Here is a 20,604-nt window from a genome sequence, read left to right as displayed (position 1 = left end):
TGTTGGCCTGTTTTGTTCTCCTTTTTATAAAGATTGCTCATCCCTATAGTAGGGTACTGACCAAAGAGACTATATACGGTTCTATAGTCTCCTTGGTACCGACAGACCGACTCTATCGGCTGTTTGGAGCGTAGCCGACCTGTCGGTCTGTCGACGAGGACTGGCGTCTCTCGGTACTCTTACTTATGGTAGATGTAGTTGTTAAAGATTTATCCCTAGTATCACTTGGAGAAACGGGCCCTTGTCCGAAGACGGATCGTTAAGAGGAAAATATTGCTCCTCCTGCACCGGGGAGCATGGGTTTGCTGACAGACCGACTATATCGGCGATAGAAATCTAGCAGACAGATTCGGTCAGTCGACGAGGACTGGCGTGTCTCTGACATAGAAGTTTTATTTCTAGATTATATTTGTACAGAGAATGGTAGTTGACTCTGTATATAAGTTTACATACGGAAATATTTACAATACTGACAGTTTGGTGCTTCTGTGTGTGTAGGTCAGTTTGTTATAATATTCTTGGTGACTAGATACACGTATTTACGATGTAGTGACTGGCAATCTGATGAAATGTGGAGAATGAGATAATGGTGTGTTGTGTTAGAAAGCAGACTAAAGAAAAGGTTGAGAAAGAGGATATGCTTTAGAATTAATGGAGTGATGTGAAGGGTTGGCTAAGGAATTGAAGGTGGAGAGAACGGGAAGACTTAAGAGAAAATAGATAGATTTAGGGGGTCCCTACACTATGTGTACTGTGTTGCTTGTATTAACAGACGGCGGTGGAACTATATATAGACAGTCCAAATTTCAGTCAAAAATTGCAGCGTGACTTTACATAGATTTTTTCTCGAAAAGAGTTCCTTCTTTTCCAAGCAGAAACTCTCTCTCTCTCTCTCTCTCTCTATCTATATATATATATCTCTCTATATCTATCTCTATCTATCTATCTATCTATCTCTATATATCTCTCTCTCTATATATATATATATATTATATATATATATATATATATATATATATATATATATATATATATATATATAATTATAGTCTGTAACGTTTGAACACTTTATACCCTGAAAATGATGTGACAACGTTTTTGCACGTGATTATGAGAATTAGTCACGTATACACTCAAAGCAATGTCCCAGTCTGCTCCCCAGCTACGCAGTATTTTTTGTGTCTACTCTAACCTAATTATCGTATTTCATTTTCATATGGAGTTTGTGGACACAATCATGTTCCGTTCATTGAGAAACATCACTGATGAAAAATAAAACACATTCTAGATCACCTTGCAGCTCTCCTGGGCCAAGACTAAGGTACAGTTGTTTAGAAGCTTGCTAGATGAAACAGTACAATCTGTTCATGCGTGGGGAGAACACGGATATCTTGGAAAATTTTATATGCCTCGGTAGCGTAGTTCCGAACAACGACTGGTCTCGTCAGGAAGTCTTACAGCGGATTGGCTTGACCCACGCTCTGGCCCACCTCTGCAGGATCGTCAAGTCGCTTGGGCTCCTCGTTTTACTTTCTGTGAGACATGGACACTACAAGTAGGGACTTGAGAGGCAGACTGATGCCTTTCGTAATATATTTCTACGCAGAATCATGAGATATTGCTGGAATGACTTTGTATCAAACCAGCGACTACTCCGTGAAACTGATTCGACAAATATTACCCGCTTAGTCCATCAGCGCTAATTCCGGGGAAACGGGCACACCACTCAGAAACCGACTCTGCACATCGCGTTGTTTTAAGTAGAGGAGGCCAAGGGGACGCTTACAGAGTTCGTGGTTTGAGCAAGTCGAGAAATCTTGACAGGAGGTAGGATGGGGAGGGGACTTGCATGAAGACTTGCCCGGAGGACACCCTGGTTTGACGTCATAGGGTAGGTGAGGGGATGCGCCCCCAAATGTATGCTTTCAGGGATTGATTGATACATGAAGGCTATTTATCTTACTTTTCTCTTCATTCGGATTAATTCCTTACAGTTATTTCCTTCGAAATGACACTTAGTTGATGTTAGTGAAGGATAATTATAAGGAAAATGACGCCAAGGACATAATTTCAGGTATGGAGGTGTGCGAGACCAAGAACAGGTCTGCTGTAGGCATCCTTATGGCTCTGCCCTGGGCCTTTGGTATGATGATGTGGGGGCAGGCTACCTCATCAGAGATTGGCGGTGGCTGCAGCTTGCCGTGTCCCTCCCTATAATCCTCATGCTGCCTGTCTTGTTGTGAGTATATTCGTGTGTCCCCTGTGTTCCCTATTTTCCTGTATTGTCCTTCCATTACCTGTTTTCCCTTTTCTTAAAACCCTGCTATTGCTGCCTGTGCTGGTGTGAGTATCCTGAATATCTCTATGTCGTCTTTGTCATCCTCTCCGTCCGCTTCTTTTCATTCATTTTCGCTGTCCCTTTTATGTTGAAATTTGTTGTTTCATCTCGGTTTCTACATTTTCTATGTACCTCGTTTTCTTTAAAAAAAGTAAAGTGCCGTGTCCGATTTGTCTTCGTACCTTATCATTGTTTTTTCAAAAAAATTTATTCCTTATTACTGTGCCTCCCTTTATCTGTTTTCCTCTGTTTCCTATGTTTTTCAACGTTTCTTCTCATACTTATTGTCCAATGTTCTCAATATTATTCTCTTGAAAGTGGTCATGACGTAGGCAGGAGGAAATGCAGACGAAGGAAAGCTGCTCCAGAGTTCATCAGTAAAAGGAATGGCTATAGTACTATCCCTATCAGATCCTATGACATACCGTTTTTAGCAAATATCTTTCAAACGAAGACTCGGATCAGCATGGTGCTTTTCCACGGATTGTTTCACACTCTCCGCTAATTTTTGACACTATTGTGCACTACCAGATGCGGTTAATTATGGCGTTTACTCTTGACTGTGATGACAAAATCTGCGTGAGCCACTTACATTCGAACAAGTGAGGCGTATTTGTGAAGTGTATCCACCAACTACCTCCACCCCTGGCTTCCTCTACTTCACCCTCCCTTTCCCTCCCTCCCATCCTCCTCTTCTCTCCCCAGGATCTTTTCTCTCTCTCATATCTCTTTTCCTCCACTTACGCTGTACACGAGATATGAACCCATGCACACACACGTATGACTTGAATTAATGGCAGATAAATAGAAATTATATGCCGATTAAGGTTGGATAGTTTATGCAAGCAATTGTAATTGATGTTATTGCTTGTTTCACCGTTACACCGTATTTGGTAGTGAAGAAGGTAACATGGTAATTATCGGTCATGCCGCCGATAGACGGCTGACATCCACGTCCTGTGGAGGAAGGAGTATTTCATCGCCGTCACTGTCAGCCATTGCCAACATACTACTACTACTACTACTACTACTACGAGAGAGAGAGAGAGAGAGAGAGAGAGAGAGAGAGAGAGAGAGAGAGAGAGAGAGAGAGAGAGAGAAGGGAGGTATGGGGGAGAAAGAGTGTGGGAGAGTAAGAGGAGAGTGGAAGGGAGGGAAAGGGAGGGGTGGGAGTAAGGGAAGCCAGGGGTGGAGGTAGATGGTGGATACACGTCACAAATACGTCACGCCTCACCTGTTCGAATGTGTAAGTGGCTCACGCAGGTTTTGCCATCTCAGTTATGAGTAAACGCCATAATTAACCGCATCTGGAGAGTGTGAAACAATCCGTGCCACAACACCATGCTGATTCGAGTCTTCGTTTGAAAGATATTTGCGAAAAACGGTATGTCATGGGGTCTGATATGGATAGTAGGTGATCTGTCCTTATCGTCGCCCAATATACCTATGTTTGCTGGGAGACACCTGTTCTCGAAAAAAGCTGCTTTAGTAAGAGAAGAGATTTAATGTTTTCAGTAAAGATTTTGAATTAAAGATAGACCGATGGTGATAGCTAAATGTTACCGAAGAACAGCGGAGAGGTGTTTGAAATATTGTGTCGAGTTGACAGGTGGAAAAATTCAATTTTTTGACGCATTGGAGGACACCAAGTTCCTCATGAAATTCTTGCTGGGAAGGCTTTCTGTCAAAAGATGCTGAATAATGCAGAGTAGAGTCGTCGGTGTACGAATAAATGGCCAAGGTTGTTTTTCGAACAGGATAATTAATGAACAATAGAGGGACGCCACTGTGGGAGGTTTAGGGGAAGAACAGTGAGCGTCTACCACAGCAGAGATCGGTCTGGTAGAAATGAAACTGGAGATAAAGTACAGAGAGAGGAGTAGAATACGTAAGAGGTAGTTTAGAAAGGCTCATCCTCCATGAACTTCCATCAAAAACCTTCCTTCTACTTCTTTCTGCCACCCACCTCCAGTAAGCTCCACATTTTTTCACCAATCAGCACATGTATATTAATCTCTGGTGGGTTTTATATTCCTGGATCCCCGTGACCTTTCATAATTAACTTTTTCCTTCCTTCCTCGCTCACCACCAACAATACCTTCCTAATTCATTTACTTTCCTGCTGTCATTATTTCTTCACCAATTCAGTCTCCTTCATTCATCTGTGTTACCACTTCACTTTCCTTTGTTAAATTTTGTCATTTTTACCTTCTGATCTTTCACACGCACCTGACATCCTCTCTTCTTCACTCTGTTCCCATTGCTCTCCATTACCTAAACACATTCTGCTCTGCCTCGTCTCCTTCCCTCAGTCATTTGTCACATTTTGACGTGACTTTTCTTCACGTACATTAACCGTCCCCTGTGCCTCATGCCCTTATATGCTTCATTACTATCCGTCTCCTATTAACTAAACCATTATTCTTCCACTTTTCACTTTTTGATTTGCTACCTCTCGTTCTTTAATTAATCTGGCACTTTTTTATCACCTAATCTTTCGTTTACGACCCCCACACTCCCTCTCTCACCCCTCAACTTTCTTATCTGCTCAGCCTGATTGACGAGTCACCCAGGTGGCTCATCGTGACTGGGCGACATGACAAGGCCCTCAAAGTACTGTCGCGCCTCGAGGCTCAACAAGACCACGTTGCCCCCTGAGGATGTCCTAAAATCAATCTTTGACGACATACAGCTTGAGGTAAGGCTGCTCTTTCCCCTCGCCTTTCTCTTGCTCATCTTCCTCTAGCCTTCTGTTGTTGTTCCTCCTCCTTCCTCTCCTCCTCCTCCTCCTCCTCTTTCTCCTTCTCCTCCTCCTCCTCCTCCTCTTTCTCCTTCTCCTCCTCCTCCTCCTCCTCCTTTTCTTCCTCCAGCTCCCTCTTTCATTCTGTTGTCGTTCCTCCTCCCATCCTCCTTCTCCTCCTCACCCTCCTCCTCCTCCTCACCCTCCACCTCCTCCTCACCCGCCTCCTTCTCCTCCTCCTCCTCCTCCTCCACCTCCCTCCTTCTCTTCCTCTTCCTCTCCTCCTCCTTCTCCCTCCTCCTCCTCCTCCTCCCCTTCCTCCTCCCCTCCTTCTCTTCCTCTTCCTCTTCCACTCCCTTCTTCTCCTCCTTCTCCCCCTCCTCCTCCTCCTCCTCCTCTTACTCCTTCCTCTTTCTTTATGTCTGTGCTTCTCCTCACACTTTACCTTGTCTCCTATCATACTCTTTTACTTCATCGTCCCTTTTCTTCCTCCTCCTCCTCTTCGTTCTCGCTTCTACTACACTTTTTCCCTTCCTTTACACCTTCTACTATGTATTTCAAGGCCCGCGACATATCGTCTTATTGCAATAGCGTCTAAACTAGGTTTCTGACTGACACGGCATTAAAACACATTGTGTTTCAGACAGAGACGTAATTATGAAAAATATAACCAAGTATCAACTCTGCTTCATTAGGGTAGTTGTCTTAGAGACATGCCAGCAAAATCTGATAGAAAGGAGAGTCATCAAAAAGGCAAATGGCAACTGGGGCACTGGGAGCGGGCTGCTGAGGTGTGTCTGCCATGACGTATGGCCGTGACGTGCACTCTTGCCACGCCCACCAATCATTGACTACTAAATAATGTAAAACGTGTACTCAAATATATTGCTCTGTGATGGAGTTTAAGGATACTGAACCGTGCTTGTGTAGGAATGAATTCATATTCGACCTCAGTTGAGGTTATTACCCTAATACAATCAATTAACAGGGCACCGTACCCCTGCCACCTGAGCATCGACTGGCCTTTGGGGTTGGATGGTAGTCGGAGTTGTGAGCGATCATCGCCTGGTGCATGTGTTACACTCCTGTTTACTGTATGGGTACTGACTTTGCCAAGCATGGTCATATCGCTCTGTTATTGCAAAAATGCTCAGCTACTATGTGCTGCAATTAATGTACAATGCAATAACTGTTCATAATGAATTATGAGCATCCCATCACCTCCATCCATTCCTCAGTCAGGCGACTTCATAGCGCATGTATATGCTCCTCCAAGAATCCGCATAATCCAAGAAAATGTCTAGTATAAATGCAGCAGGTTTCATTATCCCAATAGTATCAAAACTACCCTAAACCGACAATATATATATATATATATATATATATATATATATATATATATATATATATATATATATATATATATATATATATATATATATATATATATATATACACACACACGAGGTGCGTTCAAAAAGTATCCGACCTTGGTCCAAAAGAACAAAAATAAAATATCGTGCAGTCCTTATCACGATAGGTGGCGCCACCCTTCGTCGCGCATGCATGGAAATTTTGGCATCTGTAGGTCGCGCCACTTCTCGGTTGTGAAGCCTAGAGTACAATGGTCCAGCACACGCTCGTCGGATTTTCGTATTTACACAACATGTCTGAGCGCATCGAACAACGGTATTGCATCAGGTTTTGCCAGGAGCTTAGGGATATGCAAGTGCAAACTATCCAAACGATTCACGAAACCTTTGGCCATGAAGCTATGGGCATTACACAGCTAAAGGAGTGGTATAACCGCATCAAACAATGGCAAACCACCGTCGAGAGCCAGGCACGGTCTGCCAGACCATCTTCCTGCAGAAACGAGGAGTTAATTGAGAATGTTCGTCGCATAGTCATGGAAGACCGTCGTGTAACCATCAGTGAGAGTGTAGAAGAAATTGGTATAAGCACAGGATCAGTTCATATAATTTTAACAGAAGATCTGTGCATGCGAAGAGTGTCGGCGAAATCCGTTCCTGTTGTTGTCGGAGTAGCAAAACTACTCCACCTGGAAATTGCTCAGGACCTGCTTGACTGTGCTAACAATGACTCTGACTTTATGAAGATCATCATCACTGGTGATGAGACAAGGGTTTATGGATACGACCAGAAAACGAAATTTCAATCATCACAATGGAAACATCCCACATCACCAAGACCCAAGAAAGCACGACAGGTTCGCTGCAATATTAAAGTAAAGTGGTATTGTACAGTCGCGATATGAAGTGATGTCGCCGTGTACGTTTATTTTCGATCACCCAAGTATCGTTATATATTTTCAAGAGTACCATTATTTTCCTGCATCTTCATCATAACTTAACTAAATATATTTTAGAAGCTAGAAAAAAAATAGAAAAGAAATATTCAATGATAATTTTACGAAGACTTGTCGAAATATTTTGACACAAAGTGTTTTCGTTCACCAAGGAAAGAGTCAAATGAAGTCCAATTATCGACATATTACTCAAACAGAAAGTAGAATGATTTTTTCATGATCATTGTTGACAACACTAAACCTAACATATGCGCAATATATAGGACATGCATAATTAGTCGATATCCTAAACTAGGATGACGTAATTGATTTAATTTATAGTCTCGTATGATGATGACGTCATCGCCCGCGCACCATACCTATTATTCAGCCCTGACTCATTCTTTGCCTTTCGTGGTCAACATAACGATAACAAAAGCTGTCCGTGGACTTCTAATGCATGATAGTGATAAAGGGAAGATGCCCACAGCCTATAACTACCGAGGGTAGTGGAGATGGAAAATAAGAATAAATAGCTTCAGAATAGTCGTGTTTTGTAACTCCAAGCTCCTCACTCTTTGCTGCCGATCGCAAAACATCATTGACTTTCTTGGTCAATATAACGATGACAAAAGCTTCATGTAGACTTCTAATGTTTAGAGGTGATCAGTGAACATGTCCAAAGCTTATAAGTGCCATAGAATAATCGAGGAAGGTGGGGAAATAAGAAAATATGACTTTGAAATGGAAGTGGTGGTCGGGCGGGTAGGCTAATCGCAGCGTTGCCAAACATTAGGCTATGGTCGAGTGTTCGTAGAGGTGTCCGGAATTTTGATAGTTCAGATATGGCAACCCTACCTATGAAGGCATTCTTCATTCATCATCGTCACTGGAGCAATTTTACTATATATTTCAGAGCCCATGCTTATGATAAGAAGCCACAATAGTGAATAAAAGGTGTTTAATGTGAAACCTTATTATTTGATCGTTTCTTAATCAATAAAACGCAAAAGTAATGCCAGCAACTGTCCATTCGCTTCGTGTCATACTGTGCGTGTGTATTAATAACTGCAGAAAACAATTCATGGAATAACCCAGAATATATATATATATATATATATATATATATATATATATATATATATATATATATATATATATATATATATATATATATATATATATATATCGCCTAAATCTGAACAACGTATAACAACTGTTTTGCAAAGATAAGCACGCGACGTGAGCTAAATCATTTCAAGGTTGTCTTCAGTACTTCAGCACTGAAGACAACACATGACATTCGCAGTCGCATTTTTTAAACAAATGAATGTATAATTGTAATTCAGGTACTACTACGTTATTTTACCGTGTTTTTCATCACAACGTATTATAGATTATCATTAAAAGGGAACGTTATAACATAAACAATAAATACACATCTCTTCCGTTACCTTCAAATGCTCCCACGAAACATTTTGAGAGCGGCGACATCACTTCATCTCACGACTGTACATCATGAATACACACCACAAGGACAAACAGTTAATAAGGAGAACTATCTTGGGATTATGCGTCGCCTTTCGTGACTCTGTGCGACAAAAACGACCGGAAATGTGGGCGGGGAAAAACTGGCAGCTCCACCACGATAATGCACCGGCTCATTCTGCTCACCTGATCCAAGGTTTCCTGGCACAAAACAACACTCCACTTGTTCGACATCCTCCCAATTCTTCGGACATGGCACCTTGACTTCTGGCTGTTTCCTAAAATGAAAACAACCCTGAAAGGGAAGCGATTTTGAGTCGCAAGAGGAAATTATGAAAAAAGCGACGGCAGAGCTATACACTATAACAGTTAAGGATTTCCAGAAATGTTACCAGCAGTAGCAGCACCGCTGGGACAAGTGTGTGAACTCCCAAGTAGAGTACTTTAAGGGTGATTAGATAATATTTGTGAAATATACAAAATTATTTTCTTTATTACTAAAGGTCGGATACTTTTGAACGCACTGTGTATATATATATATATATATATATATATATATATATATATATATATATATATATATATATATATATATATATATATATATATATATATATATACCATTATGACATAACATTATAATATACTATGCTTAGGTAAATCAATGGCCAGGTAGCAGGGTACAGTTTCCTGTTAATTAATTGTATTAAGGTAATAACCTCAACTGAGGTCGAATATGAATTCATTCCTACACGAGCACGGTTCAGTATCCTTAAACTCCATCACAGAGTAATATATTTGAGTACACGTTTTACATTATTTAGTAGTCAATGATTGGTGGGGGTGGCAAGAGTATCGTCACGGCCATACGTCATGGCAGACACACCTCAGCAGCCCGCTCCCAGTGCCCCAGCTGCCATTTGCCTTTTTGATGACTTGCCTTTCTATCAGATTTTGCTGGCATGTCTCTAAGACAACTACCCTAATGAAGCAGAGTAGATACTTGGTTATATTTTTCCTAATTACGTCGGTGTCTGAAACACAATGTGTTTTAATGCCGTGTCAGTCAGAAACCTAGTTTAGACGCTATTGCAATAAAACGATATGTCGCGAGCCTTGAAATACATAGTAGTTGTCATATTATACGATGAACAAAGATTCTAATATTATTTTCTCTGTATCAGAGTTAACTGAAGCAACCTTCGTTCGAAGGTATAGATTCAACAAAACATTGAAGCCAATAAAAAGGGGCTCTATGCAATACCAACTGAATATAGCTTTTAATAGCCATCTTTCTCTTACCAGAACGAAAAGCCAGTGACGAAGACTGAGAGCATGCACAGCCTAGCCATGGGCAGCGGGCAGGAGAGGTGCACCATGTCCTGTCCAAGGCTGCTGAGGTAGTAAATATAGGGGACTTACCTCATTTTTACTCCAGAGTGTGTCAGTGAAGTTCGGATTGTGCACACTTATAAGGGATAATGAAAAATTAAGATTGGCACCATACAAATCTAAAAACCGGTCAATAAATTTTGAGTTAGGCATCTTACTAAATAAAACTTATTTTTAATTCAATCAACTCACGGAAGGTGTTTCTGAGATTTACCTTCACAAATTTTGATATTAATAGATTTTAGAGGCATAGAAAGTGGCACACAAATATTCGGTTATTTTTTTTCGATTTGTAAATTCGCTTTACGTGAACGGGAAGGAAACTGAAAAATAACGAAGGTAAAAAATATATAACGTTTTACAACCATTTAGTTTATGCACGATCTTTGTGCAACCAAGAGTTACTAAGCTTATAGGTCTCAAAGTTTGCTAACTTTCATTTTATGAGAGAAAGCCTTAAAAATTTTACCAAGTTTAAGAACGCGCTCTTTCACTTGGGGGGAACTAAATGAAATTTTGGATTTTTTTCGAACTTTCAATTGGTATGTGAAACGGTTTTTCTGCTACCCATGATTTATTTATTTATAATTTTACTTCTTCATCCTTCCCACCTCTCCTACGTCATGATGGCACCACTGATGTCACATCTGTCTCTAAAGCCGAACTCTGTTTAAACTTTCCTAAAAAATTCCATTCTGACGAGTCAGGGCATATTCCTCCCACTCATCCCCCTCTGACTCCACTATGTCTTATCAAAATTCTTAAGAATGTTGATTTCTATGCCACCCTCAGACCTTGATCCTCAGAAAACTTATGGACCTGATAAAGTGCCTCTTATTGCACTTGGAAACTGTGGATTCCGTTCTTACGCACTTCCTAGCTGCTCAAACTTTTGTCTCCGTCTACCTTTCCTTCTTGTGCCTAAGAAGGTTGACCATTCCAACCCCTCAAACTACCGTCCTATAGCTTTACTTTCTTGTCTTTTGAAACATTCTTAACGGAAACTTCTTAAGCATCTTATGATCTCTCTGAACACCAGCACGGGTTCGTCAAAGGGCGTTCTACTGGTGATCATTTTGCCTTTCTAACTGACTCCTGGTCATCTCATATACTGCATACCCTGAGCACACGCCTAGTCCCTCAGTTTTCAAGATGAAACCCTGAAGGTCATATCTTGACATTTTTGACCTGATGCGTATCCTCAGTATTGCAACAATTCTGTAGTCGTTTCTAAAGAACTCAACACTCCTAAAACCCTACAGTTCTGGAGGAATTTCGAGTACTAACAAAGATGAGATCAATCTCCTGCACTGCCAGCATTGCTAAACCGTTCAACGGCGAGGTTCGCGTCTCTTGAACAAGGAACTAGCAATCCTCAACCTTATGGACTTTGCAAAGTTCATAAAGAGTGAACTGTTGACGTTTCTGGTGCTAAAGCCATGGGGACCAACACATAACTCGTAGCCATCTCTCTCTGTGCCAGTAACTGAACTGAAGTCGCCTAAGACAATGAGTGTGTCGCGTGGGGGGCACTGGTCAACTATAAAGTCAAGCTTGGCGTAGAAAAAAAAATCTCTTCAAGTCCGCACATCTCGGCAGAGGCGTACACTGCAATAAAAGATATGAGGCCTACAGTATGCCTCGATTAAGTGCAGAACTGTAATAAAGCGACACGAGGTTAATTAACATGATTAGTGAATGGAGGAAGTCGTGTTTGAAGGCGACGGCAGGCTTTAAGGATTGGCGATCGCAGTCCGCGTGGAGGTAATAATGAGAACAACTCTGATGGGGGCGAGAGGGGGATTACTCGTGAGTGGAGATATGAATCCCAGGAAAATTGAGAGCTGGCTTTAGGTCAAAGGCAGTTTGAAAATAATATCGCAAGTTTAACAAGGGAATACTACTTACTGACGAGCTAGAATATGAAACGAGTCTGAACAAAGGGACCCGATAACACCTCCCTGGGAGGAGGTAGGAAGACACCTACCGAAACGGGCGTAAGCCATTCCGGTGAAGTACATATGGGAAGCGAGGAGGGTGCTGTCACCCAAAGACCCTTTCCATGCCCCTCACTTTCTGTTTCCCTGTTGTCTCATCAACCCCAGAGAATAGTTCAACATGCTCTATAGAAATATTATCTCCACACCACACTACATTCACAGAGCATACATACCATTTCCAAACTTATGCAAGTTCAAAATGGCGTTCGTAAACATAGCTTCGAAATCTCCGCCTGGGGGACCAGAAATTCTCCTGGCTGCCGACTTGAGAGGTGTCTTGATAACTCCTCAGACCTCTTTCTTATCAATTTCTGCAAAATTCCCGGTCTTCGTATTAATTTCCATTCTGTGGAGCACCATCTCTCCTCCTCTAAACCTCACCTCTTCCTCTTCACTGAAACCAGGTCTCGGCGGCTACTGACAGCCATATCTACTCTGTTCCTCGTACCATATCTATCCTTTTTATTTTTTACATCAGAGGACACGGCTCAATGGCAATAAAAACAGTACAAAAGCCTGGTAACTCGCAGCCCTCTAAAAATAAAAGTAAAGATCAGCCAAAAGATCTCTCAAATTCAGGTGGAGATGTGTCTTGATACACAATTCTTGAAAGAGGTCAAGTCCTAGGAAGGATGAAAAACATACGAAGTAAGGCTGATCAAGAGTATACCAGTGAAGGGGATAAAATAATGGAGATGCTGGTTAACTCTGCATAAGGGGTTTGAGAGTATAGGGATGAGCATGAGTAGAATGTCGTGCAGCGGGACCATGGAGGGGGAGGGATGCAGTTAGCAAGTTTAGAAGAGCAGTCAGCATGAAACATAATCGATAGAAGTTAGAAAGAGAGGCAACATTGCCGCGGAGTTTAAGAGGTCGAAGCCTATCACTAAGAGGAGGAGAGCTGATGAGACGAAGAGCCTTAGACTCCACTCTGTCTAGGAGAGCTGTGTGAGTGAAGCCCCCACACGTGAGATGCATACTTCATAAGAGGGCGGATAAGGCCCCACTGGGGGAGACGGTACAGAACGCTCAGCCTCGAGGAAGCTGATTTAGTAAGAGAAGAGATATGAAGTTTCCAGTTGAGATATAGAGTTAAAGATAGTCCGAGGATGTTTAGTGTTTAAGAAGGTGATAGCTGAGTGTTATCGAAGAATAGGGATAGATATCTGGAAGATTGTGTCGAGTGGATAGGTGGAGAAACTGTGTTTTGAGGCGTTGAAGGACACCAAGTTCTTCTTGACCCAATTGAAAGTAATAGTTATGTCTGGAGGCTAAGCGTTCTGCAACCTCCAGACTGGAACTGTTTAGTTCCTTTTTAGTGGGTCTTCTGTTGAAGAAGTTGAGTAATGCAGAGGTGTCATCGGCGTAAGAATGGATAGACAGTTCGTTTTGGAAGAAAGATCATTAATGAATAACAGAAAGAGAGGAGATAGAACAGAGACCTGAGGGACACCACTGTTAATAGGTTTAGTTGAAGAACAGTGATCGTCTACCACAGCAGAAATAGAACGATCAGAAAGGAAACTGGAGATAAAGATACAGAGAAAAGGATAGAAAACGTAGGAGGGTAGTTTGGAAAGCAAGATTTGTACCAGACCCTATCAAAGGCTTTTGATATGTCCAGCGCAATAGCAAAGGTTTCACTGAGAGGATGACCAAGAGTCAGTTAGGAAAGCAAGGAGATCACTAGAAGAACGAAACTTGGAACCCATTCTCAAGGATCAGCTAGAAGGTCAGAAGTGGAAAGGTGCTTTTGAATCTTCCGGTTAAGGCTTAATTCAAAAGCTTTAGATAGACAAGAAAATAAAGCTATAGGACGGTAGTTTGAGGGATTGGAACGGTCACCCTTCTTTGGCATAGGCTGCATGAAGACATAGTTCCAGCAGGAAGGAAAGATAGATGTTGACAGGCAGAGGCGAAACAGCTTGACCAGGCAGGTGTCAGCACTGAAGCACAGTGCTTTTAAGGACAATAGGAGGCACTCCATCAGGTCCATAAGCCTTCTGAAGATTGAGGCCAGAGACGGCTATAGAAAACATCATTCTTAAGTATCTTAATAACAGACATATAGGAGTCAGAGGGTGGGGTGAGTAGGAGGAATATGCCCAGAATCGTCCAGAGTGGAGTTTTAGAAAAGGTTTGAGAGAAGAGTTCAGCCTTAGAGATAGATGAGACGGCGGTGCTGCTGTCAGGACTAAGGAGAGGAGGAAATATGAAGAAGTGAAGTTGGATGAGATGTTTTTGGCCAGATGCCAGAAGTCCCGATAAGAATTAGAAGAAGTAAGGTTTTGGCATTTTCTATTAATGAAGAAGTTTTGGTAAGTCGGAGAATAGGTTTGGCACGATCCTGGGCAGAAATGTAAAGATCATGGTTAGCAGGAGTGCGAAGGTTCTGGTACCTTTTTTGTGAGCTGTCTCTCTAACTTTGACAGCACGACAACAAGCGTGATTAAACCAAGGCTTTTTAGCATGAGGAGTAGAGAAAGCATGTGAATGTTTGCCTCCATTCAAAGACAATCACCTCTGTGATGCGCTGCACACACAGAGGGTCTCTCCTGGAAGCAGTAACACCCACGGGAAATCGGAAAAGTACATCCTCAGGTCGTTCTACCGTGCTGAAGCAAGATACCAGAAGCATCGCCTCTTCGGTGGGTCCAGAGGGTGTACAAGAGCGATAGGACAGGATACAGAATTAGTGTTGTGATTGAGGGCCCAACGAGAGAACAGCAGAAGGGTTAGAGGTAAGGAAGAGGTCTAGTATGTTGGGCCGGTCTCCAAGACGGTTCGAGAATACGTGTGGGTGCTGAAACCAACTGCTCTAGGTCATTGAGGAGAGCAGTTGAAGGCTTGTTCACCAGGCTGGTCAGTGAGAGACGATGAAAGCAAAGCTAGTGGTGAACATTGAAATTTCCTACTAAAGGTTTCAGGGTCGTGTTCTGTTTTTCGCAAATAAAACTTTAACAAAGCGTCGGACAAGGATGTTATTTTGGCAGTGTTTGGCAGTGGATCTTTGAGACTCCGACCTAATGGGGCAAAAAATATGATTTGGTGTCACATGTGGATAATGAAGCACTTAGAGTAAATTTAGGGTAAACTTGGCTTAAAGTTAAAGGCACTGTGAGCGAGGCTAGCCCCGCCAACGACAAAGGTGTTGTTGGGTAGTTGGGTGATGATTGTGTGAGAAAGGAAAAGGTTGGTATGGGGAGGTTGGTGAACCAACAAGGATGAAACCAGAAACTACTGCTCGCTTACATACATGCATGTGCATGTGTTCAGAGACTCACAGCCCTTTCGTCCCTTATTTTGACCAAATCACACTACCATAGGGTAAGCAAAGACCAGATGAACCTGCTCTGAAGTTTATTTAAAGCAACAAAGAAAACTGCTGGAAAAATAAGGAATAATGAATTAATTCCAGGCACAGCAACCTAGCTAACTATCTTAAAACATCCTATGCAATAAGTGTATTTTAACTGTAGGTGGGCGTAGCAGAAGCCGCACCTGATCTACCACGTGATCCTCGCGCACGTTGGTCCTCCTTCAGTCCTCTTCTCGTAACTGTCCAGCAACACGCCGCCTTCTCGTACTCCCAAGGGCTTCTCTGCCTGCAGTACACAGCACGTAGCTTGTGAATACTATCAGGGCAGGAAAGCCACCACGATGGACACGTGGCGCGGTAGATTTGGTGAGGGACGTCTGGTCACGGTGGTGTCTCTCAGGAAGATGATGGTGCGGCCGTGACCCACGGTCACTGGCCACCCTGCCTGCGGTCAAGATGCCAGCACTCGCCACAACTGACATCTCTTTTTCTGTGTAACACACTAAACGCCCTAACGGCTATGGGTTATTATTTATTAATAACCTAACACCATGCACTAGGGTCATGCATCTCACACATAATTCAGCTTCGGCAGCAATAACGATTATGATTTGAATTAGCGCGCTGCTCCCGCCTTCTAGTTTTCCCGCCTTTCCTGAGACTTGTTTCCGCTCTCTCAATCAAAATGGCGGGGACTTCCGCGGTAATTTTCCACGGGCTATTTCTTAAAATAATGAAATCATGACACCCCCAGGCGGGGACTCGAGGCAGAGTTTTGTTAGCCATTTTGAATTTTGGGGAAAAGGTGTGTATGCTGTGTGAATGTAGTGGTGTGGCTAGAGAGATCTGTCTTTAGAGAGCATGCTGAACTACTCTCTGGTGGATGAGACAATAGGAAACGGTTAGGAGGACATGGAAGGGTCTTTGGAGGGCTTCAGCACCTCCTCACTTCCCATATATACTAATTAGGAGTGGCTTGCGCCGGACTCAACGACATCGCTTGCTTTCGTAACCACGACCTTGACTTCTGAATTTTCAACCATCTGGCTGAGAATTCATACTCATTCTAATCCTAAATACATCTGAGCTGATTATCTTAAACCTAACTCTACTAAATATGTAATAATTTTGACTACTTGAACTCTTAAATTGAGTTCCACTTAAGAGTTCGCTGAAATCTCCATCCTAGGAGATTTCAATGTTCATCACCAGCTTTGGCTTTCATCCTCTTTCACTGACCAGCCTGGTGAACAAGTCTACAACTTTGCTCTCCTCAATGATCTAGAGCAGTTGATTTAGCACTCTACACGGTATTCTGACCGTCTTGGAGATAGACCCAACATACTAGACCTCTTCCTTACCTCTAACCCTTCTGCTTACTCTGTCAAACTGTTCTCTCCATTGGGCTCCTCCAATCACAACATTAATTCTGTATCCTGTCCTATCGCTCCTGCACAGCCACAGGACCCACCGAAGAGGCGATGCTTCTGGCATTTTGCTTCAGCTCGGTGGGATGACCTGAGGATGTACTTTTCTGATTTTCCGAGGAATGATTACTGCTTCCAGGAGAGAGACCCCTCTGTGTGTGCCCAGCGCATCACAGAGATGATTGTTTCTGGAATGGAGGCACACATTCCACGTACTTTCTCTACTCCTCATGCTAAAAAGCCTTGGTTTAATCACGTTTGTTCTCGTACTATCGAAGATAGAGAGGCAGCTCACAAAAGGTACCAAAGCCTTCGCACTCCTGCTACCATGAACTTTACATTTCTGCCCGGAATTGTGCCAGATCTATTCTTCGACTTACCAAAATCTCTCATCTATAGTAAATGTCAAAACCTTTCCTTAACCCTGATGGCAGCACCGCCGTCTCATATATATATCTCAAAAGCTGAACTCTTCTCTCAAATTGTCTGTAAAAACTCCACTCCGGACGATTCTGAGCATATTCCTTCTACTCATCCCCCCTCTCACTCCTTTATGGCTGTTATTAAGATTCTTAAGTATGATGTTTTCTGAGCTCTTTCTGGCCTCAACTCTCAGAAGGTTTATGGACCTGATGGAGTGCCTCCTATTGTCCTTAAAAACTATGCTTCCGTGCTGACACCCTGCCTGGTCAAACTCTTTCGCCTCTGCTTTTCAACATCTACCTTTCCTTCCTGCTGTAATTCCGCCTTCACATATGTAGTCTGTGCCTAAGAAGGGTTACCGTTCCAATCCCTCAAACTACCGCCCTATAACTTTACTTTCTCTATCTAAAGCTTTTGAATCAATCTTTAACCGGAATATTCAAAAGCACCTTTCCACTTCTGATCTTCAATCTGAACGCCACCATGGGTTCCCAAAGGCGCGTTTTACCGGCGATCTTCTTGCTCTCTTCACTAACTCCTGGTCATCCTCTCTTAGCCATTTCGGTGAAGAGCTAGACATATCGAAAACTTTCGATATAGTGTGGCACAATCTTTTGCTTTCTAAACTGCCCTTTTTCGGATTCTATCCTTCTGTTCCTTTATATCCAGTTTCTTTCCGGCTGCACTATTTCGCTGCTGTATAAGGTCACTGTTCTTCCCCTAAACATATTAACACAGGGCTCTGTCCTATCACCCATTCTCGTCCTGTTATTCATCAATAATCATTCCATAACAAATTGTCCTATCCACTCATACGCTGACGACTCTACTCTGCATTATTCAACTTCTCTCAACAGGAATTACAAGGCTTAACCTCAGTCCTTGCTATTATTTCCGATTGGGGTAAAAGGAACCAATGCCTCAAAAACCCAATTTCTCCATCTATCAACTCAACACAATCTTCCAAACACCTATCCCCTATTCTTCAACAACACTCAGCTGTCACCTTCTTCAACACTAAACATCCTCGGTCTATCCTTAACTCAAAGTCTTAACTGAAATTTCACATCTCTTCTATCACTAAATCACTTCGTCGAGGTTGGGCGTTCTGTATCGTCTCCACCAGTTCTTCTCCCCCGCACAGTTGCTATCCATATACAGGGGCCTTGTCCGCCCTCGTATGGAATATCCATCTCATGTGTCGGGGTTTACTACTCACACAGCTCTTTTGGACAAAGTGGAGTCTAAGGCTCTTCGTCTCAGTCTAAGGCTCTTCGTCTCATCAGCTCTCCTCTTCTCACTGATAGTCTTCTACTTCTTAAATTCCTCCGCCATGTTGTCTCTCTATCATCTATCGATGTCTTCACGCTGAGTGCTCTTTTGAACTTGCTAACTGCATGTCTTCCCCCCTCCCGCAGCCTCGCCGCACACGACTTTCAACTCAAGCTCATCCTTTTACTGTCCAAATCTCTTTCGCACAAGTTAACCAGCATCTTCACTCTTTCATCCCTCACGCAGGTTAGTTCTTTAACAATCTTCCTTTCTCTGTATTTCCTCCTGCCTATGACTTGAACTCTTCAAGAGTTGGGCATCAGGACACCTTTCCCGAAATTGACCTATCTATCGGTCACCTCTGGGCTTTTTATAGGAGCAGTGAATAGCGGGATTTTTTCATTATTGTTACTTTTTTTTGCCCTTGAGCTGCTCTTCTGCTCTAAAAACAAAAAAAAAGGCACATCACAGCACAAGTAACGCAGCACAACGAAGGAAGGAATATCTTAACATTAGCACAGTACAGTGAAACTTCTCATGTAACTCAAAGATACACTGAAAACTCATTAATACACCACGGACAGTGAGCATTGTGGGGTTGTACACGTCAAGACGCATAGCAACATAAGAATGTCATGCTTTTTTTTTTTCATATCTGTTTGAACAGGCCTCCTGGTCTGGACCATAGGGTGTGTGTGGTAGGAATCTCTCTCTCTTTCTCCTTGATATGAAATCCCCCCTCACTATCTAGCTCTTCCTTGCCTCTCCAGGTCCCACAAAATGAGGGTGGTCACTATCGCTCTCTCCGTCAACCTCTTCATCTCGTCTCTCGTGTATTGTGGCTTGAGTCTGAGTGGCGCCATCTACAGTTCTGACCCTTCCTCTACATGGTCCTCAGTGGGCTCATGGAAACGCCCGGATACTCCCTGACGGCGCCTCTAATTGCTAGTTCGGCAGGAAGAACCCGAGCATCATTGGCTTCACGATATGCGGCGTTGTCATCCTTTGCCTCACCGTCATTCCCTCAGGTAACTACTGCTACTGCTACTACTACTACTACTGCTACTACTGCTGCTGCTGCTACTACTACTACTACTACTACTACTACTGATATGGCAGAATTTACTTTACTACACTCCCATTAATAACCTCTGCGTGTAACGAAACGCACGAGAAATTAATCCAGACAAGGAAAGGTTTTGCCGGCGTCGGGGATCGAACCCGCGTCCAGCGAGACGGGAGAGCCACTTCTTAATCAATCGGCCAAAGAGATATCCCCTCGCAGAGTGAGGTATGGCAGGCTCGCCCATCAGGCAAGTCAGCTGCACCACGCGGCTCCCCATCCATATCTAGATTAGTTTTTGTGTGTTTGAAATTTCCCATTTTCTATGAATTTTTGGAAAGCATTATCACACTACCTGTTACACCTCGGGGTGACACAACAGAATCACAGGAGAGGATGCCTTGCCACCAGTGAAACGCCAGATTTTTTCTTTACTATACTCCAACACGACCTCTGACCTCTTAAATTCCGCCGCCATATTACCTCTCTTTCTTTCTTCTATCGATATTTTCATGCTGACTGCTCTTCTGAACTTGCTAACTGCATGCCTCCCCCCCGACCTCGGCCCCGCTGCACTTGACTTTCTACCTAGTCCATCCCCATACTGTCCAAACCCTTATGCAAGAGTTAACCAGCATCTTCACTCTTCATCCCTTATACTGGTAAACTCTGTAACAGCCTTTCTTCGTCTGCATTTCTCCTGCCTATGAATTGTCTTCCTTCAAGAAGAGTGTTTCAAGACACCTCTCCACCCGAAATTGATCTCTCTTTTGGCCACTCTTTACTTCTGTCTACGTATTATGGGAGCGGTGAGTAGCGGGCTTTTTTTCCTAC

General features: G+C 42.9%; 1 long non-coding RNA gene across 1 annotated transcript; it reads left to right on the top strand.

The window, feature by feature from the left end:
* Positions 1-4,981: 4,981 nt before the first annotated feature.
* LOC126992108 (uncharacterized) lies at positions 4,982-19,585 on the top strand. Its single transcript, XR_007746206.1, has 3 exons — positions 4,982-5,036; positions 10,180-10,274; positions 19,478-19,585. It is a non-coding gene; the product is annotated as an uncharacterized LOC126992108 (long non-coding RNA).
* Positions 19,586-20,604: the final 1,019 nt, after the last annotated feature.

Source organism: Eriocheir sinensis, unplaced genomic scaffold (genome assembly GCF_024679095.1).
Source record: "Eriocheir sinensis breed Jianghai 21 unplaced genomic scaffold, ASM2467909v1 Scaffold4, whole genome shotgun sequence".
Lineage (NCBI taxonomy): Eukaryota > Metazoa > Arthropoda > Malacostraca > Decapoda > Varunidae > Eriocheir > Eriocheir sinensis.
Note: the sequence above shows the minus strand (reverse complement) of the source record. Positions and strands in the feature narration are given on the sequence as shown.